At 44.4% G+C, this 19506-nt stretch overlaps 96 non-coding genes across 96 annotated transcripts; all 96 read right to left on the bottom strand.

The window, feature by feature from the left end:
• Positions 1–13: 13 nt before the first annotated feature.
• On the bottom strand, positions 14–86 carry TRNAM-CAU (transfer RNA methionine (anticodon CAU)). Its single transcript has one exon. It is a non-coding gene; the product is annotated as a tRNA-Met (tRNA).
• Positions 87–153: 67 nt separating this feature from the next.
• On the bottom strand, positions 154–226 carry TRNAM-CAU (transfer RNA methionine (anticodon CAU)). Its single transcript has one exon. It is a non-coding gene; the product is annotated as a tRNA-Met (tRNA).
• Positions 227–293: 67 nt separating this feature from the next.
• On the bottom strand, positions 294–366 carry TRNAM-CAU (transfer RNA methionine (anticodon CAU)). Its single transcript has one exon. It is a non-coding gene; the product is annotated as a tRNA-Met (tRNA).
• Positions 367–433: 67 nt separating this feature from the next.
• On the bottom strand, positions 434–506 carry TRNAM-CAU (transfer RNA methionine (anticodon CAU)). The gene has a single exon. It is a non-coding gene; the product is annotated as a tRNA-Met (tRNA).
• A 67-nt stretch (positions 507–573) lies between these two features.
• Positions 574–646, bottom strand: TRNAL-CAA (transfer RNA leucine (anticodon CAA)). The gene has a single exon. It is a non-coding gene; the product is annotated as a tRNA-Leu (tRNA).
• A 487-nt stretch (positions 647–1133) lies between these two features.
• On the bottom strand, positions 1134–1206 carry TRNAM-CAU (transfer RNA methionine (anticodon CAU)). Its single transcript has one exon. It is a non-coding gene; the product is annotated as a tRNA-Met (tRNA).
• Positions 1207–1273: 67 nt separating this feature from the next.
• On the bottom strand, positions 1274–1346 carry TRNAM-CAU (transfer RNA methionine (anticodon CAU)). The gene has a single exon. It is a non-coding gene; the product is annotated as a tRNA-Met (tRNA).
• A 67-nt stretch (positions 1347–1413) lies between these two features.
• On the bottom strand, positions 1414–1486 carry TRNAM-CAU (transfer RNA methionine (anticodon CAU)). The gene has a single exon. It is a non-coding gene; the product is annotated as a tRNA-Met (tRNA).
• A 67-nt stretch (positions 1487–1553) lies between these two features.
• TRNAM-CAU (transfer RNA methionine (anticodon CAU)) lies at positions 1554–1626 on the bottom strand. The gene has a single exon. It is a non-coding gene; the product is annotated as a tRNA-Met (tRNA).
• Positions 1627–1693: 67 nt separating this feature from the next.
• On the bottom strand, positions 1694–1766 carry TRNAM-CAU (transfer RNA methionine (anticodon CAU)). Its single transcript has one exon. It is a non-coding gene; the product is annotated as a tRNA-Met (tRNA).
• Positions 1767–1833: 67 nt separating this feature from the next.
• Positions 1834–1906, bottom strand: TRNAL-CAA (transfer RNA leucine (anticodon CAA)). The gene has a single exon. It is a non-coding gene; the product is annotated as a tRNA-Leu (tRNA).
• A 347-nt stretch (positions 1907–2253) lies between these two features.
• On the bottom strand, positions 2254–2326 carry TRNAM-CAU (transfer RNA methionine (anticodon CAU)). Its single transcript has one exon. It is a non-coding gene; the product is annotated as a tRNA-Met (tRNA).
• Positions 2327–2393: 67 nt separating this feature from the next.
• On the bottom strand, positions 2394–2466 carry TRNAM-CAU (transfer RNA methionine (anticodon CAU)). Its single transcript has one exon. It is a non-coding gene; the product is annotated as a tRNA-Met (tRNA).
• A 347-nt stretch (positions 2467–2813) lies between these two features.
• Positions 2814–2886, bottom strand: TRNAM-CAU (transfer RNA methionine (anticodon CAU)). The gene has a single exon. It is a non-coding gene; the product is annotated as a tRNA-Met (tRNA).
• A 67-nt stretch (positions 2887–2953) lies between these two features.
• On the bottom strand, positions 2954–3026 carry TRNAM-CAU (transfer RNA methionine (anticodon CAU)). Its single transcript has one exon. It is a non-coding gene; the product is annotated as a tRNA-Met (tRNA).
• Positions 3027–3093: 67 nt separating this feature from the next.
• Positions 3094–3166, bottom strand: TRNAM-CAU (transfer RNA methionine (anticodon CAU)). Its single transcript has one exon. It is a non-coding gene; the product is annotated as a tRNA-Met (tRNA).
• A 67-nt stretch (positions 3167–3233) lies between these two features.
• Positions 3234–3306, bottom strand: TRNAM-CAU (transfer RNA methionine (anticodon CAU)). The gene has a single exon. It is a non-coding gene; the product is annotated as a tRNA-Met (tRNA).
• A 206-nt stretch (positions 3307–3512) lies between these two features.
• On the bottom strand, positions 3513–3585 carry TRNAM-CAU (transfer RNA methionine (anticodon CAU)). Its single transcript has one exon. It is a non-coding gene; the product is annotated as a tRNA-Met (tRNA).
• A 67-nt stretch (positions 3586–3652) lies between these two features.
• TRNAM-CAU (transfer RNA methionine (anticodon CAU)) lies at positions 3653–3725 on the bottom strand. The gene has a single exon. It is a non-coding gene; the product is annotated as a tRNA-Met (tRNA).
• Positions 3726–3932: 207 nt separating this feature from the next.
• On the bottom strand, positions 3933–4005 carry TRNAM-CAU (transfer RNA methionine (anticodon CAU)). The gene has a single exon. It is a non-coding gene; the product is annotated as a tRNA-Met (tRNA).
• A 67-nt stretch (positions 4006–4072) lies between these two features.
• Positions 4073–4145, bottom strand: TRNAM-CAU (transfer RNA methionine (anticodon CAU)). Its single transcript has one exon. It is a non-coding gene; the product is annotated as a tRNA-Met (tRNA).
• A 67-nt stretch (positions 4146–4212) lies between these two features.
• Positions 4213–4285, bottom strand: TRNAM-CAU (transfer RNA methionine (anticodon CAU)). Its single transcript has one exon. It is a non-coding gene; the product is annotated as a tRNA-Met (tRNA).
• Positions 4286–4352: 67 nt separating this feature from the next.
• Positions 4353–4425, bottom strand: TRNAM-CAU (transfer RNA methionine (anticodon CAU)). The gene has a single exon. It is a non-coding gene; the product is annotated as a tRNA-Met (tRNA).
• Positions 4426–4492: 67 nt separating this feature from the next.
• TRNAM-CAU (transfer RNA methionine (anticodon CAU)) lies at positions 4493–4565 on the bottom strand. The gene has a single exon. It is a non-coding gene; the product is annotated as a tRNA-Met (tRNA).
• Positions 4566–4632: 67 nt separating this feature from the next.
• Positions 4633–4705, bottom strand: TRNAL-CAA (transfer RNA leucine (anticodon CAA)). The gene has a single exon. It is a non-coding gene; the product is annotated as a tRNA-Leu (tRNA).
• Positions 4706–5052: 347 nt separating this feature from the next.
• TRNAM-CAU (transfer RNA methionine (anticodon CAU)) lies at positions 5053–5125 on the bottom strand. The gene has a single exon. It is a non-coding gene; the product is annotated as a tRNA-Met (tRNA).
• A 67-nt stretch (positions 5126–5192) lies between these two features.
• On the bottom strand, positions 5193–5265 carry TRNAM-CAU (transfer RNA methionine (anticodon CAU)). The gene has a single exon. It is a non-coding gene; the product is annotated as a tRNA-Met (tRNA).
• A 347-nt stretch (positions 5266–5612) lies between these two features.
• Positions 5613–5685, bottom strand: TRNAM-CAU (transfer RNA methionine (anticodon CAU)). Its single transcript has one exon. It is a non-coding gene; the product is annotated as a tRNA-Met (tRNA).
• Positions 5686–6172: 487 nt separating this feature from the next.
• TRNAM-CAU (transfer RNA methionine (anticodon CAU)) lies at positions 6173–6245 on the bottom strand. The gene has a single exon. It is a non-coding gene; the product is annotated as a tRNA-Met (tRNA).
• Positions 6246–6312: 67 nt separating this feature from the next.
• Positions 6313–6385, bottom strand: TRNAM-CAU (transfer RNA methionine (anticodon CAU)). Its single transcript has one exon. It is a non-coding gene; the product is annotated as a tRNA-Met (tRNA).
• Positions 6386–6452: 67 nt separating this feature from the next.
• Positions 6453–6525, bottom strand: TRNAM-CAU (transfer RNA methionine (anticodon CAU)). Its single transcript has one exon. It is a non-coding gene; the product is annotated as a tRNA-Met (tRNA).
• A 67-nt stretch (positions 6526–6592) lies between these two features.
• TRNAM-CAU (transfer RNA methionine (anticodon CAU)) lies at positions 6593–6665 on the bottom strand. Its single transcript has one exon. It is a non-coding gene; the product is annotated as a tRNA-Met (tRNA).
• A 206-nt stretch (positions 6666–6871) lies between these two features.
• On the bottom strand, positions 6872–6944 carry TRNAM-CAU (transfer RNA methionine (anticodon CAU)). The gene has a single exon. It is a non-coding gene; the product is annotated as a tRNA-Met (tRNA).
• Positions 6945–7011: 67 nt separating this feature from the next.
• Positions 7012–7084, bottom strand: TRNAM-CAU (transfer RNA methionine (anticodon CAU)). Its single transcript has one exon. It is a non-coding gene; the product is annotated as a tRNA-Met (tRNA).
• A 485-nt stretch (positions 7085–7569) lies between these two features.
• Positions 7570–7642, bottom strand: TRNAM-CAU (transfer RNA methionine (anticodon CAU)). The gene has a single exon. It is a non-coding gene; the product is annotated as a tRNA-Met (tRNA).
• Positions 7643–7709: 67 nt separating this feature from the next.
• Positions 7710–7782, bottom strand: TRNAM-CAU (transfer RNA methionine (anticodon CAU)). The gene has a single exon. It is a non-coding gene; the product is annotated as a tRNA-Met (tRNA).
• A 67-nt stretch (positions 7783–7849) lies between these two features.
• Positions 7850–7922, bottom strand: TRNAM-CAU (transfer RNA methionine (anticodon CAU)). The gene has a single exon. It is a non-coding gene; the product is annotated as a tRNA-Met (tRNA).
• Positions 7923–7989: 67 nt separating this feature from the next.
• Positions 7990–8062, bottom strand: TRNAM-CAU (transfer RNA methionine (anticodon CAU)). Its single transcript has one exon. It is a non-coding gene; the product is annotated as a tRNA-Met (tRNA).
• A 67-nt stretch (positions 8063–8129) lies between these two features.
• On the bottom strand, positions 8130–8202 carry TRNAM-CAU (transfer RNA methionine (anticodon CAU)). Its single transcript has one exon. It is a non-coding gene; the product is annotated as a tRNA-Met (tRNA).
• A 67-nt stretch (positions 8203–8269) lies between these two features.
• On the bottom strand, positions 8270–8342 carry TRNAM-CAU (transfer RNA methionine (anticodon CAU)). Its single transcript has one exon. It is a non-coding gene; the product is annotated as a tRNA-Met (tRNA).
• A 67-nt stretch (positions 8343–8409) lies between these two features.
• On the bottom strand, positions 8410–8482 carry TRNAM-CAU (transfer RNA methionine (anticodon CAU)). The gene has a single exon. It is a non-coding gene; the product is annotated as a tRNA-Met (tRNA).
• A 67-nt stretch (positions 8483–8549) lies between these two features.
• Positions 8550–8622, bottom strand: TRNAM-CAU (transfer RNA methionine (anticodon CAU)). Its single transcript has one exon. It is a non-coding gene; the product is annotated as a tRNA-Met (tRNA).
• A 67-nt stretch (positions 8623–8689) lies between these two features.
• Positions 8690–8762, bottom strand: TRNAM-CAU (transfer RNA methionine (anticodon CAU)). The gene has a single exon. It is a non-coding gene; the product is annotated as a tRNA-Met (tRNA).
• A 207-nt stretch (positions 8763–8969) lies between these two features.
• TRNAM-CAU (transfer RNA methionine (anticodon CAU)) lies at positions 8970–9042 on the bottom strand. The gene has a single exon. It is a non-coding gene; the product is annotated as a tRNA-Met (tRNA).
• A 67-nt stretch (positions 9043–9109) lies between these two features.
• Positions 9110–9182, bottom strand: TRNAM-CAU (transfer RNA methionine (anticodon CAU)). The gene has a single exon. It is a non-coding gene; the product is annotated as a tRNA-Met (tRNA).
• Positions 9183–9389: 207 nt separating this feature from the next.
• Positions 9390–9462, bottom strand: TRNAM-CAU (transfer RNA methionine (anticodon CAU)). The gene has a single exon. It is a non-coding gene; the product is annotated as a tRNA-Met (tRNA).
• Positions 9463–9529: 67 nt separating this feature from the next.
• TRNAM-CAU (transfer RNA methionine (anticodon CAU)) lies at positions 9530–9602 on the bottom strand. Its single transcript has one exon. It is a non-coding gene; the product is annotated as a tRNA-Met (tRNA).
• Positions 9603–9669: 67 nt separating this feature from the next.
• Positions 9670–9742, bottom strand: TRNAM-CAU (transfer RNA methionine (anticodon CAU)). The gene has a single exon. It is a non-coding gene; the product is annotated as a tRNA-Met (tRNA).
• A 67-nt stretch (positions 9743–9809) lies between these two features.
• Positions 9810–9882, bottom strand: TRNAM-CAU (transfer RNA methionine (anticodon CAU)). Its single transcript has one exon. It is a non-coding gene; the product is annotated as a tRNA-Met (tRNA).
• Positions 9883–10229: 347 nt separating this feature from the next.
• TRNAM-CAU (transfer RNA methionine (anticodon CAU)) lies at positions 10230–10302 on the bottom strand. Its single transcript has one exon. It is a non-coding gene; the product is annotated as a tRNA-Met (tRNA).
• A 67-nt stretch (positions 10303–10369) lies between these two features.
• Positions 10370–10442, bottom strand: TRNAM-CAU (transfer RNA methionine (anticodon CAU)). The gene has a single exon. It is a non-coding gene; the product is annotated as a tRNA-Met (tRNA).
• Positions 10443–10509: 67 nt separating this feature from the next.
• TRNAM-CAU (transfer RNA methionine (anticodon CAU)) lies at positions 10510–10582 on the bottom strand. Its single transcript has one exon. It is a non-coding gene; the product is annotated as a tRNA-Met (tRNA).
• Positions 10583–10789: 207 nt separating this feature from the next.
• TRNAM-CAU (transfer RNA methionine (anticodon CAU)) lies at positions 10790–10862 on the bottom strand. The gene has a single exon. It is a non-coding gene; the product is annotated as a tRNA-Met (tRNA).
• A 67-nt stretch (positions 10863–10929) lies between these two features.
• On the bottom strand, positions 10930–11002 carry TRNAM-CAU (transfer RNA methionine (anticodon CAU)). The gene has a single exon. It is a non-coding gene; the product is annotated as a tRNA-Met (tRNA).
• Positions 11003–11069: 67 nt separating this feature from the next.
• Positions 11070–11142, bottom strand: TRNAM-CAU (transfer RNA methionine (anticodon CAU)). The gene has a single exon. It is a non-coding gene; the product is annotated as a tRNA-Met (tRNA).
• Positions 11143–11209: 67 nt separating this feature from the next.
• Positions 11210–11282, bottom strand: TRNAM-CAU (transfer RNA methionine (anticodon CAU)). Its single transcript has one exon. It is a non-coding gene; the product is annotated as a tRNA-Met (tRNA).
• A 207-nt stretch (positions 11283–11489) lies between these two features.
• TRNAM-CAU (transfer RNA methionine (anticodon CAU)) lies at positions 11490–11562 on the bottom strand. Its single transcript has one exon. It is a non-coding gene; the product is annotated as a tRNA-Met (tRNA).
• Positions 11563–11629: 67 nt separating this feature from the next.
• Positions 11630–11702, bottom strand: TRNAM-CAU (transfer RNA methionine (anticodon CAU)). The gene has a single exon. It is a non-coding gene; the product is annotated as a tRNA-Met (tRNA).
• A 67-nt stretch (positions 11703–11769) lies between these two features.
• On the bottom strand, positions 11770–11842 carry TRNAM-CAU (transfer RNA methionine (anticodon CAU)). The gene has a single exon. It is a non-coding gene; the product is annotated as a tRNA-Met (tRNA).
• Positions 11843–11909: 67 nt separating this feature from the next.
• Positions 11910–11982, bottom strand: TRNAM-CAU (transfer RNA methionine (anticodon CAU)). The gene has a single exon. It is a non-coding gene; the product is annotated as a tRNA-Met (tRNA).
• Positions 11983–12049: 67 nt separating this feature from the next.
• On the bottom strand, positions 12050–12122 carry TRNAM-CAU (transfer RNA methionine (anticodon CAU)). Its single transcript has one exon. It is a non-coding gene; the product is annotated as a tRNA-Met (tRNA).
• A 207-nt stretch (positions 12123–12329) lies between these two features.
• On the bottom strand, positions 12330–12402 carry TRNAM-CAU (transfer RNA methionine (anticodon CAU)). Its single transcript has one exon. It is a non-coding gene; the product is annotated as a tRNA-Met (tRNA).
• A 67-nt stretch (positions 12403–12469) lies between these two features.
• TRNAM-CAU (transfer RNA methionine (anticodon CAU)) lies at positions 12470–12542 on the bottom strand. Its single transcript has one exon. It is a non-coding gene; the product is annotated as a tRNA-Met (tRNA).
• A 67-nt stretch (positions 12543–12609) lies between these two features.
• TRNAM-CAU (transfer RNA methionine (anticodon CAU)) lies at positions 12610–12682 on the bottom strand. Its single transcript has one exon. It is a non-coding gene; the product is annotated as a tRNA-Met (tRNA).
• Positions 12683–12749: 67 nt separating this feature from the next.
• On the bottom strand, positions 12750–12822 carry TRNAM-CAU (transfer RNA methionine (anticodon CAU)). Its single transcript has one exon. It is a non-coding gene; the product is annotated as a tRNA-Met (tRNA).
• A 347-nt stretch (positions 12823–13169) lies between these two features.
• Positions 13170–13242, bottom strand: TRNAM-CAU (transfer RNA methionine (anticodon CAU)). Its single transcript has one exon. It is a non-coding gene; the product is annotated as a tRNA-Met (tRNA).
• Positions 13243–13449: 207 nt separating this feature from the next.
• On the bottom strand, positions 13450–13522 carry TRNAM-CAU (transfer RNA methionine (anticodon CAU)). Its single transcript has one exon. It is a non-coding gene; the product is annotated as a tRNA-Met (tRNA).
• A 206-nt stretch (positions 13523–13728) lies between these two features.
• TRNAM-CAU (transfer RNA methionine (anticodon CAU)) lies at positions 13729–13801 on the bottom strand. Its single transcript has one exon. It is a non-coding gene; the product is annotated as a tRNA-Met (tRNA).
• A 67-nt stretch (positions 13802–13868) lies between these two features.
• On the bottom strand, positions 13869–13941 carry TRNAM-CAU (transfer RNA methionine (anticodon CAU)). Its single transcript has one exon. It is a non-coding gene; the product is annotated as a tRNA-Met (tRNA).
• Positions 13942–14008: 67 nt separating this feature from the next.
• TRNAM-CAU (transfer RNA methionine (anticodon CAU)) lies at positions 14009–14081 on the bottom strand. The gene has a single exon. It is a non-coding gene; the product is annotated as a tRNA-Met (tRNA).
• Positions 14082–14148: 67 nt separating this feature from the next.
• Positions 14149–14221, bottom strand: TRNAM-CAU (transfer RNA methionine (anticodon CAU)). The gene has a single exon. It is a non-coding gene; the product is annotated as a tRNA-Met (tRNA).
• Positions 14222–14288: 67 nt separating this feature from the next.
• TRNAM-CAU (transfer RNA methionine (anticodon CAU)) lies at positions 14289–14361 on the bottom strand. The gene has a single exon. It is a non-coding gene; the product is annotated as a tRNA-Met (tRNA).
• Positions 14362–14568: 207 nt separating this feature from the next.
• Positions 14569–14641, bottom strand: TRNAM-CAU (transfer RNA methionine (anticodon CAU)). The gene has a single exon. It is a non-coding gene; the product is annotated as a tRNA-Met (tRNA).
• A 345-nt stretch (positions 14642–14986) lies between these two features.
• Positions 14987–15059, bottom strand: TRNAM-CAU (transfer RNA methionine (anticodon CAU)). The gene has a single exon. It is a non-coding gene; the product is annotated as a tRNA-Met (tRNA).
• A 67-nt stretch (positions 15060–15126) lies between these two features.
• On the bottom strand, positions 15127–15199 carry TRNAM-CAU (transfer RNA methionine (anticodon CAU)). Its single transcript has one exon. It is a non-coding gene; the product is annotated as a tRNA-Met (tRNA).
• Positions 15200–15266: 67 nt separating this feature from the next.
• On the bottom strand, positions 15267–15339 carry TRNAM-CAU (transfer RNA methionine (anticodon CAU)). Its single transcript has one exon. It is a non-coding gene; the product is annotated as a tRNA-Met (tRNA).
• A 487-nt stretch (positions 15340–15826) lies between these two features.
• On the bottom strand, positions 15827–15899 carry TRNAM-CAU (transfer RNA methionine (anticodon CAU)). The gene has a single exon. It is a non-coding gene; the product is annotated as a tRNA-Met (tRNA).
• Positions 15900–15966: 67 nt separating this feature from the next.
• On the bottom strand, positions 15967–16039 carry TRNAM-CAU (transfer RNA methionine (anticodon CAU)). Its single transcript has one exon. It is a non-coding gene; the product is annotated as a tRNA-Met (tRNA).
• Positions 16040–16106: 67 nt separating this feature from the next.
• TRNAM-CAU (transfer RNA methionine (anticodon CAU)) lies at positions 16107–16179 on the bottom strand. Its single transcript has one exon. It is a non-coding gene; the product is annotated as a tRNA-Met (tRNA).
• A 67-nt stretch (positions 16180–16246) lies between these two features.
• On the bottom strand, positions 16247–16319 carry TRNAM-CAU (transfer RNA methionine (anticodon CAU)). Its single transcript has one exon. It is a non-coding gene; the product is annotated as a tRNA-Met (tRNA).
• Positions 16320–16526: 207 nt separating this feature from the next.
• TRNAM-CAU (transfer RNA methionine (anticodon CAU)) lies at positions 16527–16599 on the bottom strand. The gene has a single exon. It is a non-coding gene; the product is annotated as a tRNA-Met (tRNA).
• Positions 16600–16666: 67 nt separating this feature from the next.
• TRNAM-CAU (transfer RNA methionine (anticodon CAU)) lies at positions 16667–16739 on the bottom strand. The gene has a single exon. It is a non-coding gene; the product is annotated as a tRNA-Met (tRNA).
• A 67-nt stretch (positions 16740–16806) lies between these two features.
• Positions 16807–16879, bottom strand: TRNAM-CAU (transfer RNA methionine (anticodon CAU)). The gene has a single exon. It is a non-coding gene; the product is annotated as a tRNA-Met (tRNA).
• Positions 16880–16945: 66 nt separating this feature from the next.
• Positions 16946–17019, bottom strand: TRNAM-CAU (transfer RNA methionine (anticodon CAU)). The gene has a single exon. It is a non-coding gene; the product is annotated as a tRNA-Met (tRNA).
• A 67-nt stretch (positions 17020–17086) lies between these two features.
• TRNAM-CAU (transfer RNA methionine (anticodon CAU)) lies at positions 17087–17159 on the bottom strand. Its single transcript has one exon. It is a non-coding gene; the product is annotated as a tRNA-Met (tRNA).
• A 67-nt stretch (positions 17160–17226) lies between these two features.
• On the bottom strand, positions 17227–17299 carry TRNAM-CAU (transfer RNA methionine (anticodon CAU)). The gene has a single exon. It is a non-coding gene; the product is annotated as a tRNA-Met (tRNA).
• A 487-nt stretch (positions 17300–17786) lies between these two features.
• Positions 17787–17859, bottom strand: TRNAT-CGU (transfer RNA threonine (anticodon CGU)). Its single transcript has one exon. It is a non-coding gene; the product is annotated as a tRNA-Thr (tRNA).
• Positions 17860–17926: 67 nt separating this feature from the next.
• TRNAM-CAU (transfer RNA methionine (anticodon CAU)) lies at positions 17927–17999 on the bottom strand. Its single transcript has one exon. It is a non-coding gene; the product is annotated as a tRNA-Met (tRNA).
• A 67-nt stretch (positions 18000–18066) lies between these two features.
• TRNAM-CAU (transfer RNA methionine (anticodon CAU)) lies at positions 18067–18139 on the bottom strand. Its single transcript has one exon. It is a non-coding gene; the product is annotated as a tRNA-Met (tRNA).
• A 67-nt stretch (positions 18140–18206) lies between these two features.
• Positions 18207–18279, bottom strand: TRNAM-CAU (transfer RNA methionine (anticodon CAU)). Its single transcript has one exon. It is a non-coding gene; the product is annotated as a tRNA-Met (tRNA).
• A 207-nt stretch (positions 18280–18486) lies between these two features.
• TRNAM-CAU (transfer RNA methionine (anticodon CAU)) lies at positions 18487–18559 on the bottom strand. The gene has a single exon. It is a non-coding gene; the product is annotated as a tRNA-Met (tRNA).
• A 207-nt stretch (positions 18560–18766) lies between these two features.
• TRNAM-CAU (transfer RNA methionine (anticodon CAU)) lies at positions 18767–18839 on the bottom strand. The gene has a single exon. It is a non-coding gene; the product is annotated as a tRNA-Met (tRNA).
• A 67-nt stretch (positions 18840–18906) lies between these two features.
• TRNAM-CAU (transfer RNA methionine (anticodon CAU)) lies at positions 18907–18979 on the bottom strand. The gene has a single exon. It is a non-coding gene; the product is annotated as a tRNA-Met (tRNA).
• A 67-nt stretch (positions 18980–19046) lies between these two features.
• On the bottom strand, positions 19047–19119 carry TRNAM-CAU (transfer RNA methionine (anticodon CAU)). Its single transcript has one exon. It is a non-coding gene; the product is annotated as a tRNA-Met (tRNA).
• Positions 19120–19186: 67 nt separating this feature from the next.
• Positions 19187–19259, bottom strand: TRNAM-CAU (transfer RNA methionine (anticodon CAU)). Its single transcript has one exon. It is a non-coding gene; the product is annotated as a tRNA-Met (tRNA).
• A 67-nt stretch (positions 19260–19326) lies between these two features.
• TRNAM-CAU (transfer RNA methionine (anticodon CAU)) lies at positions 19327–19399 on the bottom strand. Its single transcript has one exon. It is a non-coding gene; the product is annotated as a tRNA-Met (tRNA).
• Positions 19400–19506: the final 107 nt, after the last annotated feature.

The raw sequence follows: 19506 nt of genomic DNA, 5'->3' as shown, positions 1-19506 counted from the left end.
AGCGCCAAAATCACTCCCCGAGTAAGGATCGAACTCACGACCTTCAGATTATGAGACTGACGCGCTACCTACTGCGCTATCGAGGCTGTTGTCAGAACTTGTCACCTCTTTATGAATCAAGTATTCTATTAACGACAATCAGCGCCAAAATCGTGCCCCGAGCGAGGATCGAACTCACGACCCTCAGATTATGAGACTGACGCGCTACCTACTGCGCTAGCGAGGCTGTTATTAGAACATGTCACCTCATTATCAATCAAGTATTCTATTAAAGAAAATCAACGCCAAAATAATGCCCCGAGTGAGTATCGAACTCACGACCTTCAGATTATGAGACTGACGCGCTACCTACTGCGCTAGCGAGGCTGTTATTAGAACATGTCACCTCATTATCAATCAATTATTCTATTAACGACAATCAGCACCAAAATCATGCCCCGAGTGAGGATCGAACTCACGACCTTCAGATTATGAGTCTGACGCGCTGCCTACTGCGCTATCGAGGCTGTTGTCGTAACAAGTCACCTCTATGTCAATCAATTATTCTATTAATGACAATCAGCGCCAAAATCATGCCCCGAGTGAGGATCGAACTCTCGACCTTCAGATTTTGAAACTGACGCGCTACCTACTGCGCTATCGAGGCTGTTATTAGATTATTACACCTCTTTATCAATCAAGTATTCTATTAACGAGAATCAGCGCCAAAATTATGCCCCAAGTGAGGATCGACCTCACGACCTTCAGATTATGAGTCTGACGCCCTACCTACTGCGCTATCGCGGTTGTTATTAGAACATGTCACCTCTTTATCAATCAAGTATTCTATTAATGACAATCAGCGCCAAAATCATGCCCCGAGTGAGGATCGAACTCTCGACCTTCAGATTTTGAAACTGACGCGCTACCTACTGCGCTTTCGAGGCTGTTATTAGATTATTACACCTCTTTATCAATCAAGTATTCTATTAACGAGAATCAGCGCCAAAATCATGCCCCGAGTGAGGATCGAACTTACGACCTTCAGATTTTGAGATTGACGCGCTACCTACAGCGCTATCGAGGCTGTTGTCAGAACATGTCACCTCTTTATCAATCAAGTATTCTGTTAACGACAATCAGCGCCAATATCATGCCCCGAGTGAGGATCGAACTCACGACCCTCAGATTATGAGACTGACGCGCTACCTACTGCACTATCGAGGCTGTTGTCAGAACTTGCCACCTCTTTATGAATCAAGTATTCTATTAACGACAATCAGCGCCAAAATCACTCCCCGAGTAAGGATCGAACTCACGACCTTCAGATTATGAGACTGACGCGCTACCTACTGCGCTATCGAGGCTGTTGTCAGAACTTGTCACCTCTTTATGAATCAAGTATTCTATTAACGACAATCAGCGCCAAAATCGTGCCCCGAGCGAGGATCGAACTCACGACCCTCAGATTATGAGACTGACGCGCTACCTACTGCGCTAGCGAGGCTGTTATTAGAACATGTCACCTCATTATCAATCAAGTATTCTATTAAAGAAAATCAACGCCAAAATAATGCCCCGAGTGAGTATCGAACTCACGACCTTCAGATTATGAGACTGACGCGCTACCTACTGCGCTAGCGAGGCTGTTATTAGAACATGTCACCTCATTATCAATCAATTATTCTATTAACGACAATCAGCACCAAAATCATGCCCCGAGTGAGGATCGAACTCACGACCTTCAGATTATGAGTCTGACGCGCTGCCTACTGCGCTATCGAGGCTGTTGTCGTAACAAGTCACCTCTATGTCAATCAATTATTCTATTAATGACAATCAGCGCCAAAATCATGCCCCGAGTGAGGATCGAACTCTCGACCTTCAGATTTTGAAACTGACGCGCTACCTACTGCGCTATCGAGGCTGTTATTAGATTATTACACCTCTTTATCAATCAAGTATTCTATTAACGAGAATCAGCGCCAAAATTATGCCCCAAGTGAGGATCGACCTCACGACCTTCAGATTATGAGTCTGACGCCCTACCTACTGCGCTATCGCGGTTGTTATTAGAACATGTCACCTCTTTATCAATCAAGTATTCTATTAATGACAATCAGCGCCAAAATCATGCCCCGAGTGAGGATCGAACTCTCGACCTTCAGATTTTGAAACTGACGCGCTACCTACTGCGCTTTCGAGGCTGTTATTAGATTATTACACCTCTTTATCAATCAAGTATTCTATTAACGAGAATCAGCGCCAAAATCATGCCCCGAGTGAGGATCGAACCCACGACCTTCAGATTATGAGACTAACGCGCTACCTACTGTGCTATCGAGGCTGTTATTGGATCATATCACCTCTTTATCAATCAAGTATTCTATTAACGAAAATCAGCGCCAAAATCATGCCCCGAGTGAGGATCGAACTCACGACCTTCAGATTATGAGACTGACGCGCAACCTACTGCGCTACCGAGGCCGTTATTAGATAATTTCACCTCTCTATCAATCAAGTATTATATTAACAAAAATCAGCGCGAAAATCACTCCCCGAGTGAGGATCGAACTCACGACTTTCAGATTATGAAACTGACGCTCTACCTACTGCGCCATCGAGGCTGTTGTTATAACATGTCACCTCTTTATGATTCAAGTATTCTACTAACGTCAATCAGCGCCAAAATCATGCCCCGAGTGAGGATCGAACTTACGACCTTCAGATTTTGAATTTGACGCGCTACCTACAGCGCTATCGAGGCTGTTGTCAGAACATGTCACCTCTTTATCAACCAAGTATTCTATTAACGAAAATCAGCGCCAAAATCTTGCCCCAAGCGAGGATCGAACTCACGACCTTCAGATTATGAGACTGACGCGCTACTTACTGCGCTATCGAGGCTGTCATTACAACATGTCACCTCTGTATCAATCAAGTATTCTATTAACGACAATCAGCTCCAAAAGCTTGCCCCGAGTGAGGATCGAACTCACGACCTTCAGATTATGAGACTGACGCGCTACCTACTGCGCTACCGAGGCTGTTTTTAAATCAATTAACCTATTTATCAATCAAGTATTCAATTAACGAAAATCAGCGCCAAAATCATGCCCCGAGTGAGGATCGAACTCACGACCTTCAGATTATGAGACTGACGCGCTACTTACTGCGCTATCGAGGCTGTCATTAGAACATGTCACCTCTTTATCAATCAAGTATTCTATTAACGAAAATCAGCGCCAAAAGCTTGCCCCGAGTGAGGATCGAACTCACGACCTTCAGATTATGAGACTGACGCGCTACCTACTGCGCTACCGAGGCTGTTATTAGAACATGTCACCTCTTTATCAATCAAGTATTCTGTTAACGACAATCAGCGCCAAAATCTTGCCTTGAGTGAGGATCGAACTCACGACCTTGAGATTATGAGACTGACGCGCTACTTCTGCGCCATCGAGGCTGTTGTTAGAACATGTCACCTCTTTATGATTCAAGTATTCTATTAACGTCAATCAGCGCCAAAATCATGCCCCGAGTGAGGATCGAACTCACGACCTTCAGATTATGAGACTAACGCGCTACCTACTGCGCTATCGAGGCTGTTGTCAGAACTTGCCACCTCTTTATGAATCAAGTATTCTATTAACGACAATCAGCGCCAAAATCATGCCCCGAGTGAGGATCGAACTCACGACCTTCAGATTATGAGACTGACGCGCTACCTACTGCGCTATCGAGGCTGTTGTCAGAACTTGTCACCTCTTTATGAATCAAGTATTCTATTAACGACAATCAGCGCCAAAATCATGCCCCGAGTGAGGATCGAACTTACGACCTTCAGATTTTGAGATTGACGCGCTACCTACAGCGCTATCGAGGCTGTTGTCAGAACATGTCACCTCTTTATCAATCAAGTATTCTGTTAACGACAATCAGCGCCAATATCATGCCCCGAGTGAGGATCGAACTCACGACCCTCAGATTATGAGACTGACGCGCTACCTACTGCGCTATCGAGGCTGTTGTCAGAACTTGCCACCTCTTTATGAATCAAGTATTCTATTAACGACAATCAGCGCCAAAATCACTCCCCGAGTAAGGATCGAACTCACGACCTTCAGATTATGAGACTGACGCGCTACCTACTGCGCTATCGAGGCTGTTGTCAGAACTTGTCACCTCTTTATGAATCAAGTATTCTATTAACGACAATCAGCGCCAAAATCGTGCCCCGAGCGAGGATCGAACTCACGACCCTCAGATTATGAGACTGACGCGCTACCTACTGCGCTAGCGAGGCTGTTATTAGAACATGTCACCTCATTATCAATCAAGTATTCTATTAAAGAAAATCAACGCCAAAATAATGCCCCGAGTGAGTATCGAACTCACGACCTTCAGATTATGAGACTGACGCGCTACCTACTGCGCTAGCGAGGCTGTTATTAGAACATGTCACCTCATTATCAATCAAGTATTCTATTAACGACAATCAGCACCAAAATCATGCCCCGAGTGAGGATCGAACTCACGACCTTCAGATTATGAGTCTGACGCGCTGCCTACTGCGCTATCGAGGCTGTTGTCGTAACAAGTCACCTCTATGTCAATCAATTATTCTATTAATGACAATCAGCGCCAAAATCATGCCCCGAGTGAGGATCGAACTCTCGACCTTCAGATTTTGAAACTGACGCGCTACCTACTGCGCTATCGAGGCTGTTATTAGATTATTACACCTCTTTATCAATCAAGTATTCTATTAACGAGAATCAGCGCCAAAATTATGCCCCAAGTGAGGATCGACCTCACGACCTTCAGATTATGAGTCTGACGCCCTACCTACTGCGCTATCGCGGTTGTTATTAGAACATGTCACCTCTTTATCAATCAAGTATTCTATTAATGACAATCAGCGCCAAAATCATGCCCCGAGTGATGATCGAACTCTCGACCTTCAGATTTTGAAACTGACGCGCTACCTACTGCGCTTTCGAGGCTGTTATTAGATTATTACACCTCTTTATCAATCAAGTATTCTATTAACGAGAATCAGCGCCAAAATCATGCCCCGAGTGAGGATCGAACCCACGACCTTCAGATTATGAGACTAACGCGCTACCTACTGTGCTATCGAGGCTGTTATTGGATCATATCACCTCTTTATCAATCAAGTATTCTATTAACGAAAATCAGCGCCAAAATCATGCCCCGACTGAGGATCGAACTCACGACCTTCAGATTATGAGACTGACGCGCAACCTACTGCGCTACCGAGGCCGTTATTAGATAATTTCACCTCTCTATCAATCAATTATTATATTAACAAAAATCAGCGCGAAAATCACTCCCCGAGTGAGGATCGAACTCACGACCTTCAGATTTTGAAACAGACGCGCTACCTACTGCGCTATCGAGGCTGTTATTAGATTATTACACCTCTTTATCAATCAAGTATTCTATTAACGAGAATCAGCGCCAAAATTATGCCCCAAGTGAGGATCGACCTCACGACCTTCAGATTATGAGTCTGACGCCCTACCTACTGCGCTATCGCGGTTGTTATTAGAACATGTCACCTCTTTATCAACCAAGTATTCTATTAACGAAAATCAGCGCCAAAATCATGCCCCGAGTGAGGATCGAACCCACGACCTTCAGATTATGAGACTAACGCGCTACCTACTGTGCTATCGAGGCTGTTATTAGATCATATCACCTCTTTATCAATCAAGTATTCTATTAACGAAAATCAGCGCCAAAATCATGCCCCGAGTGAGGATCGAACTCACGACCTTCAGATTATGTGACTGACGCGCAACCTACTGCGCAACCGAGGCCGTTATTAGATAATTTCACCTCTCTATCAATCAAGTATTATATTAACAAAAATCAGCGCGAAAATCACTCCCCGAGTGAGGATCGAACTCACGACTTTCAGATTATGAAACTGACGCTCTACCTACTGCGCCATCGAGGCTGTTGTTATAACATGTCACCTCTTTATGATTCAAGTATTCTACTAACGTCAATAAGCGCCAAAATCATGCCCCGAGTGAGGATCGAACTTACGACCTTCAGATTTTGAATTTGACGCGCTACCTACAGCGCTATCGAGGCTGTTGTCAGAACATGTCACCTCTTTATCAACCAAGTATTCTATTAACGAAAATCAGCGCCAAAATCTTGCCCCAAGCGAGGATCGAACTCACGACCTTCAGATTATGAGACTGACGCGCTACTTACTGCGCTATCGAGGCTGTCATTACAACATGTCACCTCTGTATCAATCAAGTATTCTATTAACGACAATCAGCTCCAAAAGCTTGCCCCGAGTGAGGATCGAACTCACGACCTTCAGATTATGAGACTGACGCGCTACCTACTGCGCTACCGAGGCTGTTTTTAAATCAATTAACCTATTTATCAATCAAGTATTCAATTAACGAAAATCAGCGCCAAAATCATGCCCCGAGTGAGGATCGAACTCACGACCTTCAGATTATGAGACTGACGCGCTACTTACTAAGCTATCGAGGCTGTCATTAGAACATGTCACCTCTTTATCAATCAAGTATTCTATTAACGAAAATCAGCGCCAAAAGCTTGCCCCGAGTGAGGATCGAACTCACGACCTTCAGATTATGAGACTGACGCGCTACCTACTGCGCTACCGAGGCTGTTATTAGAACATGTCACCTCTTTATCAATCAAGTATTCTGTTAACGACAATCAGCGCCAAAATCTTGCCTTGAGTGAGGATCGAACTCACGACCTTGAGATTATGAGACTGACGCGCTACTTCTGCGCCATCGAGGCTGTTGTTAGAACATGTCACCTCTTTATGATTCAAGTATTCTATTAACGACAATCAGCGCCAAAATCATGCCCCGAGTGAGGATCGAACTCACGACCTTCAGATTATGAGACTGACGCGCTACCTACTGCGCTATCGAGGCTGTTGTCAGAACTTGTCGCCTCTTTATGAATCAAGTATTCTATTAAAGACAATCAGCGCCAAAATCATGCCCCGAGTGAGGATCGAACTCACGACCTTCAGATTATGAGACTGACGCGCTGCCTACTGCGCTATCGAGGCTGTTGTCGGAACACGTCACCTCTATATCAATCAATTATTCTATTAACGACAATCAGCGCGAAAATCACTCCCCGAGTAGGATCGAACTCACGACCTTCGGATCATGAGACTAACGCACTACCTACTGTGCTATCGAGGCTGTTTTAGATCATTTCACCTCTTTATCAATCAAGTATTCTATTAACGAAAATCAGCGCCAAAATCATGCCCCGAGTGAGGATCGATCTCACGACCTTCAGATTATGAGACTGACGCGCAACATACTGCGCTACCGAGACCGTTATTAGATTATTTCACCTCTCTATCAATCAAGTATTATATTAACAAAAATCAGCGCGAAAATCACTCCCCGAGTGAGGATCGAACTCACGACTTTCAGATTATGAGACTGACGCTCTACCTACTGCGCCATCGAGGCTGTCGTTAGAACATGTCACCTCTTTATCAATCAAGTATTCTATTAACGAAAATCAGCGCCAAAAGCTTGCCCCGAGTGAGGATCGAACTCACGACCTTCAGATTATGAGACTGACGCGCTACCTACTGCGCTACCGAGGCTGTTATTAGAACATGTCACCTCTTTATCAATCAAGTATTCTATTAACGAAAATCAGCGCCAAAAGCTTGCCCCGAGTGAGGATCGAACTCACGACCTTCAGATTATGAGACTGACGCGCTACCTACTGCGCTATCGAGGCTGTCATTACAACATGTCACCTCTGTATCAATCAAGTATTCTATTAACGACAATCAGCGCCAAAAGCTTGCCCCGAGTGAGGATCGAACTCACGACCTTCAGATTATGAGACTGACGCGCTACCTACTGCGCTACCGAGGCTGTTTTTAAATCAATTAACCTCTTTATCAATCAAGTATTCTGTTAACGACAATCAGCGCCAAAATCTTGCCTTGAGTGAGGATCGAACTCACGACCTTGAGATTATGAGACTGACGCGCTACCTACTGCGCTATCGAGGCTGTTGTTAGAACATGTCATCTCTTTATCAATCAAGTATTCTATTAACGAAAATCAGCGCCAAAATCTTGCCTCGAGTGAGGATCGAACTCACGACCTTGAGATTATGAGACTGACGCGCTACCTACTGCGCTATCGAGGCTGTTGTTAGAACATGTCATCTCTTTATCAATCAAGTATTCTATTAACGAAAATCAGCACCAAAATCATGCCCCGAGTGAGGATCGAACTCACGACCTTCAGATTATGAGACTGACGCGCTACCGACAGCGCTATCGAGGCTATTATTAGATCAATCAACCTATTTATCAATCAAGTATTCCATTAACGAAAATCAGCGCCAAAAAATGGCCCCGAGTGAGGATCGAACTCACGATCTTCAGATTATGAGACTGACGCGCTACCTACTGCGCTATCGAGGCTTTTGTTAGAACATGTCATCTCTTTATCAATCAAGTATTCTATTAACGAAAATCAGCGCCAAAATCTTGCCTCGAGTGAGGGTCGAACTCACGACCTTCAGATTATGAGACTGACGCGCTACCTACTGCGCTATCGAGGCTGTTATCAGAACACGTAACCTCTTTATCAACCAAGTATTCTATTAAAGAAAATCAGCGCCAAAATCATGCCCCGAGTGAGGATCGAACTCACGACCTTTAGATTATGAGACTGACGCGCTACCTACTGCGCTACCGAGGCTGTTATTAGAACATGTCAACTCTTTATCAACCAAGTATTCTATTAACGAAAATCAGCGCCAAAATCACGCCCCGAGTGAGGATCGAACTCACGACCTTCAGATTATGAGACTGACGCTCTTCCTACTGCGCTATAGAGGCTGTTGTCAGAACATGTTACCTCTTTATGAATCAAGTATTCTATTAACGAAAATCAGCACCAAAATCATGCCCCGAGTGAGGATCGAACTCACGACCTTCAGATTATGAGACTGACGCGCTACCGACAGCGCTATCGAGGCTATTATTAGATCAATCAACCTATTTATCAATCAAGTATTCCATTAACGAAAATCAGCGCCAAAATCATGCCCCGAGTGAGGATCGAACTCACGACCTTTAGATTATGAGACTGACGCGCTACCTACTGCGCTACCGAGGCTGTTATTAGAACATGTCAACTCTCAATCAATCAAGTATTCTATTAACGAAAATCAGCGCCAAAATCTTGCCCCGAGTGAGGATCGAACTCACGACCTTCAGATTATGAGACTGACGCGCTACCGACTTCACTGTCGAGGCTGTTATTAGATCCATTAACCTATTTATCAATCAAGTATTCCATTAACGAAAATCAGCGCCAAAAAGTGGCCCCGAGTGAGGATCGAACTCACGATCTTCAGATTATGAAACTGACGCGCTACCTACTGCGCTACCGAGGCTGTTATTAGAACATGTCAACTCTTTATCAATCAAGTATTCTATTAACGAAAATCAGCGCCAAAATCATGCCCCGAGTGGCGATCGAACTCACGACCTTCAGATTATGAGACTGACGCGCTACCTACTGCGCTACCGAGGCTGTTATTAGAACATGTCAACTCTCTATCAATCAAGTATTCTATTAACGAAAATCAGCGCCAAAATCTTACCCCGAGTGAGGATCGAACTCACGACCTTCAGATTATGAGACTGACGCGCTACCTACTGCGCTACCGAGGCTGTTATTAGAACATGTCAACTCTCAATCAATCAAGTATTCTATTAACGAAAATCAGCGCCAAAATCTTGCCCCGAGTGAGGATCGAACTCACGACCTTCAGATTATGAGACTGACGCGCTACCGACTGCGCTATCGAGGCTGTTAATAGATCAATCAACCTATTTATCAATCAAGTATTCCATTAACGAAAATCAGCGCCAAAATCATGCCCCGAGTGAGGATCGAACTTACGACCTTCAGATTTTGAGATTGACGCGCTACCTACAGCGCTATCGAGGCTGTTGTCAGAACATGTCACCTCTTTATCAACCAAGTATTCTATTAACGAAAATCAGCGCCAAAATCTTGCCCCGAGTGAGGATCGAACTCACGACCTTCAGATTATGAGAGTGACGCGCTACCGACTTCACTGTCGAGGCTGTTATTAGATCCATTAACCTATTTATCAATCAAGTATTCCATTAACGAAAATCAGCGCCAAAAAGTGGCCCCGAGTGAGGATCGAACTCACGATCTTCAGATTATGAGACTGACGCGCTACCTACTGCGCTATCGAGGCTGTTTTTAGAACATGTCATCTCTTTATCAATCAAGTATTCTATTAACGAAAATCAGCGCAAAAATCTTGCCTCGAGTGAGGGTCGAACTCACGACCTTGAGATTATGAGACTGACGCGCTACCTACTGCGCTATCGAGGCTGTTATCAGAAAACGTAACCTCTTTATCAACCAAGTATTCTATTAAAGAAAATCAGCGCCAAAATCATGCCTCGAGTGAGGATCGAACTCACGACCTTTAGATTATGAGACTGACGCGCTACCTACTGCGCTACCGAGGCTGTTATTAGATCATGTCAACTCTTTATCAACCAAGTATTCTATTAACGAAAATCAGCGCCAAAATCACGCCCCGAGTGAGGATCGAACTCACGACCTTCAGATTATGAGACTGACGCTCTACCTACTGCGCTATAGAGGCTGTTGTCAGAACATGTCACCTCTTTATGAATCAAGTATTCTATTAACGAAAATCAGCACCAAAATCATGCCCCGAGTGAGGATCGAACTCACGACCTTCAGATTATGAGACTGACGCGCTACCGACAGCGCTATCGAGGCTGTTATTAGATCAATCAACCTATTTATCAATCAAGTATTCCATTAACGAAAATCAGCGCCAAAATCATGCCCCGAGTGAGGATCGAACTCACGACCTTTAGATTATGAGACTGACGCGCTACCTACTGCGCTACCGAGGCTGTTATTAGAACATGTCAACTCTCAATCAATCAAGTATTCTATTAACGAAAATCAGCGCCAAAATCTTGCCCCGAGTGAGGATCGAACTCACGACCTTCAGATTATGAGACTGACGCGCTACCGACTGCGCTATCGAGGCTGTTAATAGATCAATCAACCTATTTATCAATCAAGTATTCCATTAACGAAAATCAGCGCCAAAATCATGCCCCGAGTGAGGATCGAACTCACGACCTTTAGATTATGAGACTGACGCGCTACCTACTGCGCTACCGAGGCTGTTATTAGCACATGTCAACTCTCTATCAATCAAGTATTCTATTAACGAAAATCAGCGCCAAAATCTTGCCCCGAGTGAGGACCGAAATCACGACCTTCAGATTATGAGACTGACGCGCTACCGACTTCACTGTCGAGGCTGTTATTAGATCCATTAACCTATTTATCAATCAAGTATTCCATTAACGAAAATCAGCGCCAAAAAGTGGCCCCGAGTGAGGATCGAACTCACGACCTTCAGAATATGAGACTGACGCGCTACCTACTGCGCTATCGAGGCTGTTGTCAGTACATGTCACCTCTTTATGACTCAAGTATTCTATTAACGAAAATCAGCGCCAAAATCATGCCCCGAGTGAGGATCGAACTCACGACCTTCAGATTATGAGACTGACGCGCTACCTACTGCGCTACCGAGGCTGTTATTAGAACATGTCAACTCTCTATCAATCAAGTATTCTATTAACGAAAATCAGCGCCAAAATCTTACCCCGAGTGAGGATCGAACTCACGACCTTCAGATTATGAGACTGACGCGCTACCTACTGCGCTGCCGAGGCTGTTATTAGAACATGTCAACTCTCAATCAATCAAGCATTCTATTAACGAAAATCAGCGCCAAAATCTTGCCCCGAGTGAGGATCGAACTCACGACCTTCAGATTATGAGACTGACGCGCTACCGACTGCGCTATCGAGGCTGTTAATAGATCAATCAACCTATTTATCAATCAAGTATTCCATTAACGAAAATCAGCGCCAAAATCATGCCCCGAGTGAGGATCGAACTCACGACCTTTAGATTATGAGACTGACGCGCTACCTACTGCGCTACCGAGGCTGTTATTAGCACATGTCAACTCTCTATCAATCAAGTATTCTATTAACGAAAATCAGCGCCAAAATCTTGCGCCGATTGAGGATCGAACTCACGACCTTCAGATTATGAGACTGACGCGCTACCGACTTCACTGTCGAGGCTGTTATTAGATCCATTAACCTATTTATCAATCAAGTATTCCATTAACGAAAATCAGCGCCAAAAAGTGGCCCCGAGTGAGGATCGAACTCACGATCTTCAGATTATGAAACTGACGCGCTACCTACTGCGCTACCGAGGCTGTTATTAGAACATGTCAACTCTTTATCAATCAAGTATTCTATTAACGAAAATCAGCGCCAAAATCATGCCCCGAGTGGCGATCGAACTCACGACCTTCAGATTATGAGACTGACGCGCTACCTACTGCGCTACCGAGGCTGTTATTAGAACATGTCAACTCTCTATCAATCAAGTATTCTATTAACGAAAATCAGCGCCAAAATCTTACCCCGAGTGAGGATCGAACTCACGACCTTCAGATTATGAGACTGACGCGCTACCTACTGCGCTACCGAGGCTGTTATTAGAACATGTCAACTCTCAATCAATCAAGTATTCTATTAACGAAAATCAGCGCCAAAATCTTGCCCCGAGTGAGGATCGAACTCACGACCTTCAGATTATGAGACTGACGCGCTACCGACTGCGCTATCGAGGCTGTTAATAGATCAATCAACCTATTTATCAATCAAGTATTCCATTAACGAAAATCAGCGCCAAAATCATGCCCCGAGTGAGGATCGAACTTACGACCTTCAGATTTTGAGATTGACGCGCTACCTACAGCGCTATCGAGGCTGTTGTCAGAACATGTCACCTCTTTATCAACCAAGTATTCTATTAACGAAAATCAGCGCCAAAATCTTGCCCCGAGTGAGGATCGAACTCACGACCTTCAGATTATGAGACTGACGCGCTACCGACTTCACTGTCGAGGCTGTTATTAGATCCATTAACCTATTTATCAATCAAGTATTCCATTAACGAAAATCAGCGCCAAAAAGTGGCCCAGAGTGAGGATCGAACTCACGATCTTCAGATTATGAGACTGACGCGCTACCTACTGCGCTATCGAGGCTGTTGTTAGAACATGTCATCTCTTTATCAATCAAGTATTCTATTAACGAAAATCAGCGCCAAAATCTTGCCTCGAGTGAGGGTCATACTCACGACCTTGAGATTATGAGACTGACGCGCTACCTACTGCGCTATCGAGGCTGTTATCAGAAAACGTAACCTCTTTATCAACCAAGTATTCTATTAAAGAAAATCAGCGCCAAAATCATGCCTCGAGTGAGGATCGAACTCACGACCTTTAGATTATGAGACTGACGCGCTACCTACTGCGCTACCGAGGCTGTTATTAGAACATGTCAACTCTTTATCAACCAAGTATTCTATTAACGAAAATCAGCGCCAAAATCACGCCCCGACTGAGGATCGAACTCACGACCTTCAGATTATGAGACTGACTCTCTACCTACTGCGCTATAAAGCTGTTGTCAGAACATGTCACATCTTTATGAATCAAGTATTCTATTAACGAAAATCAGCACCAAAATCATGCCCCGAGTGAGGATCGAACTCACGACCTTCAGATTATGAGACTGACGCGCTACCGACAGCGCTATCGAGGCTGTTATTAGATCAATCAACCTATTTATCAATCAAGTATTCCATTAACGAAAATCAGCGCCAAAAAGTGGCCCCGAGTGAGGATCGAACTCACGATCTTCAGATTATGAAACTGACGCGCTACCTACTGCGCTACCGAGGCTGTTATTAGAACATGTCAACTCTTTATCAATCAAGTATTCTATTAACGAAAATCAGCGCCAAAATCATGCCCCGAGTGGCGATCGAACTCACGACCTTCAGATTATGAGACTGACGCGCTACCTACTGCGCTACCGAGGCTGTTATTAGAACATGTCAACTCTCTATCATTCAAGTATTCTATTAACGAAAATCAGCGCCAAAATCTTACCCCGAGTGAGGATCGAACTCACGACCTTCAGATTATGAGACTGACGCGCTACCTACTGCGCTACCGAGGCTGTTATTAGAACATGTCAACTCTCAATCAATCAAGTATTCTATTAACGAAAATCAGCGCCAAAATCTTGCCCCGAGTGAGGATCGAACTCACGACCTTCAGATTATGAGACTGACGCGCTACCGACTGCGCTATCGAGGCTGTTAATAGATCAATCAACCTATTTATCAATCAAGTATTCCATTAACGAAAATCAGCGCCAAAATCATGCCCCGAGTGAGGATCGAACTTACGACCTTCAGAGTTTGAGATTGACGCGCTACCTACAGCGCTATCGAGGCTGTTATCAGAAAACGTAACCTCTTTATCAACCAAGTATTCTATTAAAGAAAATCAGCGCCAAAATCATGCCTCGAGTGAGGATCGAACTCACGACCTTTAGATTATGAGACTGACGCGCTACCTACTGCGCTACCGAGGCTGTTATTAGAACATGTCAACTCTTTATCAACCAAGTATTCTATTAACGAAAATCAGCGCCAAAATCACGCCCCGACTGAGGATCGAACTCACGACCTTCAGATTATGAGACTGACTCTCTACCTACTGCGCTATAAAGCTGTTGTCAGAACATGTCACCTCTTTATGAATCAAGTATTCTATTAACGAAAATCAGCACCAAAATCATGCCCGAGTGAGGATCGAACTCACGACCTTCAGATTATGAGACTGACGCGCTACCGACAGCGCTATCGAGGCTGTTATTAGATCAATCAACCTATTTATCAATCAAGTATTCCATTAACGAAAATCAGCGCCAAAATCATGCCCCGAGTGAGGATCGAACTCACGACCTTTAGATTATGAGACTGACGCGCTACCTACTGCGCTACCGAGGCTGTTATTAGAACATGTCAACTCTCAATCAATCAAGTATTCTATTAACGAAAATCAGTGCCAAAATCTTGCCCCGAGTGAGGATCGAACTCACGACCTTCAGATTATGAGACTGACGCGCTACCGACTGCGCTATCGAGGCAGTTAATAGATCAATCAACCTATTTATCAATCAAGTATTCCATTAACGAAAATCAGCGCCAAAATCATGCCCCGAGTGAGGATCGAACTCACGACCTTTAGATTATGAGACTGACGCGCTACCTACTGCGCTACCGAGGCTGTTATTAGCACATGTCAACTCTCTATCAATCAAGTATTCTATTAACGAAAATCAGCGCCAAAATCTTGCCCCGAGTGAGGACCGAAATCACGACCTTCAGATTATAAGACTGACGCGCTACCGACTTCACTGTCGAGGCTGTTATTAGATCCATTAACCTATTTATCAATCAAGTATTCCATTAACGAAAATCCGCGCCAAAAAGTGGCCCCGAGTGAGGACCGAACTCACGATCTTCAGATTATGAAACTGACGCGCTACCTACTGCGCTACCGAGGCTGTTATTAGAACATGTCAACTCTTTATCAATAAAGTATTCTATTAACGAAAATCAGCGCCAAAATCATCCCCCGAGTGGCGATCGAACTCACGACCTTCAAAATATGAGACTGACGCGCTACCTACTGCGCTATCGAGGCTGTTGTCAGTACATGTCACCTCTTTATGACTCAAGTATTCTATTAACGAAAATCAGCGCCAAAATCATGCCCCGAGTGAGGATCGAACTCACGACCTTCAGATTATGAGACTGACGCGCTACCTACTGCGCTACCGAGGCTGTTATTAGAACATGTCAACTCTCTATAAATCAAGTATTCTATTAACGAAAATCAGCGCCAAAATCTTACCCCGAGTGAGGATCGAACTCACGACCTTCAGATTATGAGACTGACGCGCTACCTACTGCGCTGCCGAGGCTGTTATTAGAACATGTCAACTCTCAATCAATCAAGTATTCTATTAACGAAAATCAGCGCCAAAATCTTGCCCCGAGTGAGGATCGAACTCACGACCTTCAGATTATGAGACTGACGCGCTACCGACTGCGCTATCGAGGCTGTTAATAGATCAATCAACCTATTTATCAATCAAGTATTCCATTAACGAAAATCAGCGCCAAAATCATGCCCCGAGTGAGGATCGAACTCACGACCTTTAGATTATGAGACTGACGCGCTACCTACTGCGCTACCGAGGCTGTTATTAGCACATGTCAACTCTCTATCAATCAAGTATTCTTTTAACGAAAATCAGCGCCAAAATCTTGCCCCGAGTGAGGATCGAACTCACGACCTTCAGATTATGAGACTGACGCGCTACCGACTTCACTGTCGAGGCTGTTATTAGATCCATTAACCTATTTATCAATCAAGTATTCCATTAACGAAAATCAGCGCCAAAAAGTGGCCCCGAGTGAGGATCGAACTCACGATTTTCAGATTATGAAACTGACGCGCTACCTACTGCGCTACCGAGGCTGTTATTAGAACATGTCAACTCTTTATCAATCAAGTATTCTATTAACGAAAATCAGCGCCAAAATCATGCCCCGAGTGGCGATCGAACTCACGACCTTCAGAATATGAGACTGACGCGCTACCTACTGCGCTATCGGGGCTGTTGTCAGTACATGTCACCTCTTTATGCATCAAGTATTCTATTAACGATAATCAGCGCCAAAATCATGCCCCGAGTGAGGATCGAACTCACGACCTTCAGATTATGAGACTGACGCGCTACCTACTGCGCTACCGAGGCTGTTATTAGAACATGTCAACTCTCTATCAATCAAGTATTCTATTAACGAAAATCAGCGCCAAAATCTTACCCCGAGTGAGGATCGAACTCACGACCTTCAGATTATGAGACTGACGCGCTACCTACTGCGCTATCGAGTAGGTTATTAGCACATGTCACCTCTTTATCAACCAAGTATTCTATTAACGAAAATCAGCGCCAAAATCTTGCCCCGAGTGAGGGTCGAACTCACGACCTTCAGATTATGAGACTGACGCGCTACCTACTGCGCTATCGAGGCTGTTATTAGAACATGTAACCTCTTTATCAACCATGTATTCTATTAACGAAAATCAGCGCCAAAATCATGCCCCGAGTGAGGATCGAACTCACGACCTTTAGATTATGAGACTGACGCGCTACCTACTGCGCTACCGAGGCTGTTATTAGCACATGTCAACTCTCTATCAATCAAGTATTCTATTAACGAAAATCAGCGCCAAAATCTTGCCCCGAGTGAGGACCGAAATCACGACCTTCAGATTATGAGACTGACGCGCTACCGACTTCACTGTCGAGGCTGTTATTAGATCCATTAACCTATTTATCAATCAAGTATTCCATTAACGAAAATCAGCGCCAAAAAGTGGCCCCGAGTGAGGACCGAACTCACGATCTTCAGATTATGAAACTGACGCGCTACCTACTGCGCTACCGAGGCTGTTATTAGAACATGTCAACTCTTTATCAATAAAGTATTCTATTAACGAAAATCAGCGCCAAAATCATCCCCTGAGTGGCGATCGAACTCACGACCTTCAGAATATGAGACTGACGCGCTACCTACTGCGCTATCGAGGCTGTTGTCAGTACATGTCACCTCTTTATGACTCAAGTATTCTATTAACGAAAATCAGCGCCAAAATCATGCCCCGAGTGAGGATCGAACTCACGACCTTCAGATTACGAGACTGACGCGCTACCTACTGCGCTACCGAGGCTGTTATTAGAACATGTCAACTCTCTATAAATCAAGTATTCTATTAACGAAAATCAGCGCCAAAATCTTACCCCGAGTGAGGATCGAACTCACGACCTTCAGATTATGAGACTGACGCGCTACCTACTGCGCTGCCGAGGCTGTTATTAGAACATGTCAACTCTCAATCAATCAAGTATTCTATTAACGAAAATCAGCGCCAAAATTATGCCCCGAGTGAGGATCGAACTCACGACCTTCAGATTATGAGACTGACGCGCTACCGACTGCGCTATCGAGGCTGTTAATAGATCAATCAACCTATTTATCAATCAAGTATTCCATTAACGAAAATCAGCGCCAAAATCATGCCCCGAGTGAGGATCGAACTCACGACCTTTAGATTATGAGACTGACGCGCTACCTACTGCGCTACCGAGGCTGTTATTAGCACATGTCAACTCTCTATCAATCAAGTATTCTATTAACGAAAATCACCGCCAAAATCTTGCCCCGAGTGAGGATCGAACTCACGACCTTCAGATTATGAGACTGACGCGCTACCGACTTCACTGTCGAGGCTGTTATTAGATCCATTAACCTATTTATCAATCAAGTATTCCATTAACGAAAATCAGCGCCAAAAAGTGGCCCCGAGTGAGGATCGAACTCACGATTTTCAGATTATGAAACTGACGCGCTACCTACTGCGCCATCGAGGCTGTTGTTAGAACATGTCACCTCTTTATGATTCAAGTATTCTATTAACGTCAATCAGCGCCAAAATCATGCCCCGAGTGAGGATCGAACTTACGACCTTCAGATTTTGAGATTGACGCGCTACCTACAGCGCTATCGAGGCTGTTGTCAGAACATGTCACCTCTTTATCAACCAAGTATTCTATTAACGAAAATCGCCGCCAAAATCTTGCCCCAAGCGAGGATCGAACTCACGACCTTCAGATTATGAGACTGACGCGCTACTTACTGCGCTATCGAGGCTGTCATTACAACATGTCACCTCTGTATCAATCAAGTATTCTATTAACGACAATCAGCTCCAAAAGCTTGCCCCGAGTGAGGATCGAACTCACGACCTTCAGATTATGAGACTGACGCGCTACCTACTGCGCTACCGAGGCTGTTTTTAAATCAATTAACCTATTTATCAAGCAAGTATTCAATTAACGAAAATCAGCGCCAAAATCATGCCCCGAGTGAGGATCGAACTCACGACCTTCAGATTATGAGACTGACGCGCTACTTACTGCGCTATCGAGGCTGTCATTAGAACATGTCACCTCTTTATCAATCAAGTATTCTATTAACGACAATCAGCACCAAAAGCTTGCCCCGAGTGAGGATCGAACTCACGACCTTCAGATTATGAGACTGACGCGCTACCTACTGCGCTACCGAGGCTGTTATTAGAACATGTCACCTCTTTATCAATCAAGTATTCTGTTAACGACAATCAGCGCCAAAATCTTGCCTTGAGTGAGGATCGAACTCACGACCTTGAGATTATGAGACTGACGCGCTACCTACTGCGCCATCGAGGCTGTTGTTAGAACATGTCACCTCTTTATGATTCAAGTATTCTATTAACGTCAATCAGCGCCAAAATCATGCCCCGAGTGAGGATCGAACTTACGACCTTCAGATTTTG

The sequence above is a fragment of the Phalangium opilio genome, unplaced genomic scaffold, assembly GCF_054372755.1.
Source record: "Phalangium opilio isolate 3A_F unplaced genomic scaffold, DU_Popi_V2 ptg000002l_1, whole genome shotgun sequence".
NCBI lineage: Eukaryota > Metazoa > Arthropoda > Arachnida > Opiliones > Phalangiidae > Phalangium > Phalangium opilio.
Note: the sequence above shows the minus strand (reverse complement) of the source record. Positions and strands in the feature narration are given on the sequence as shown.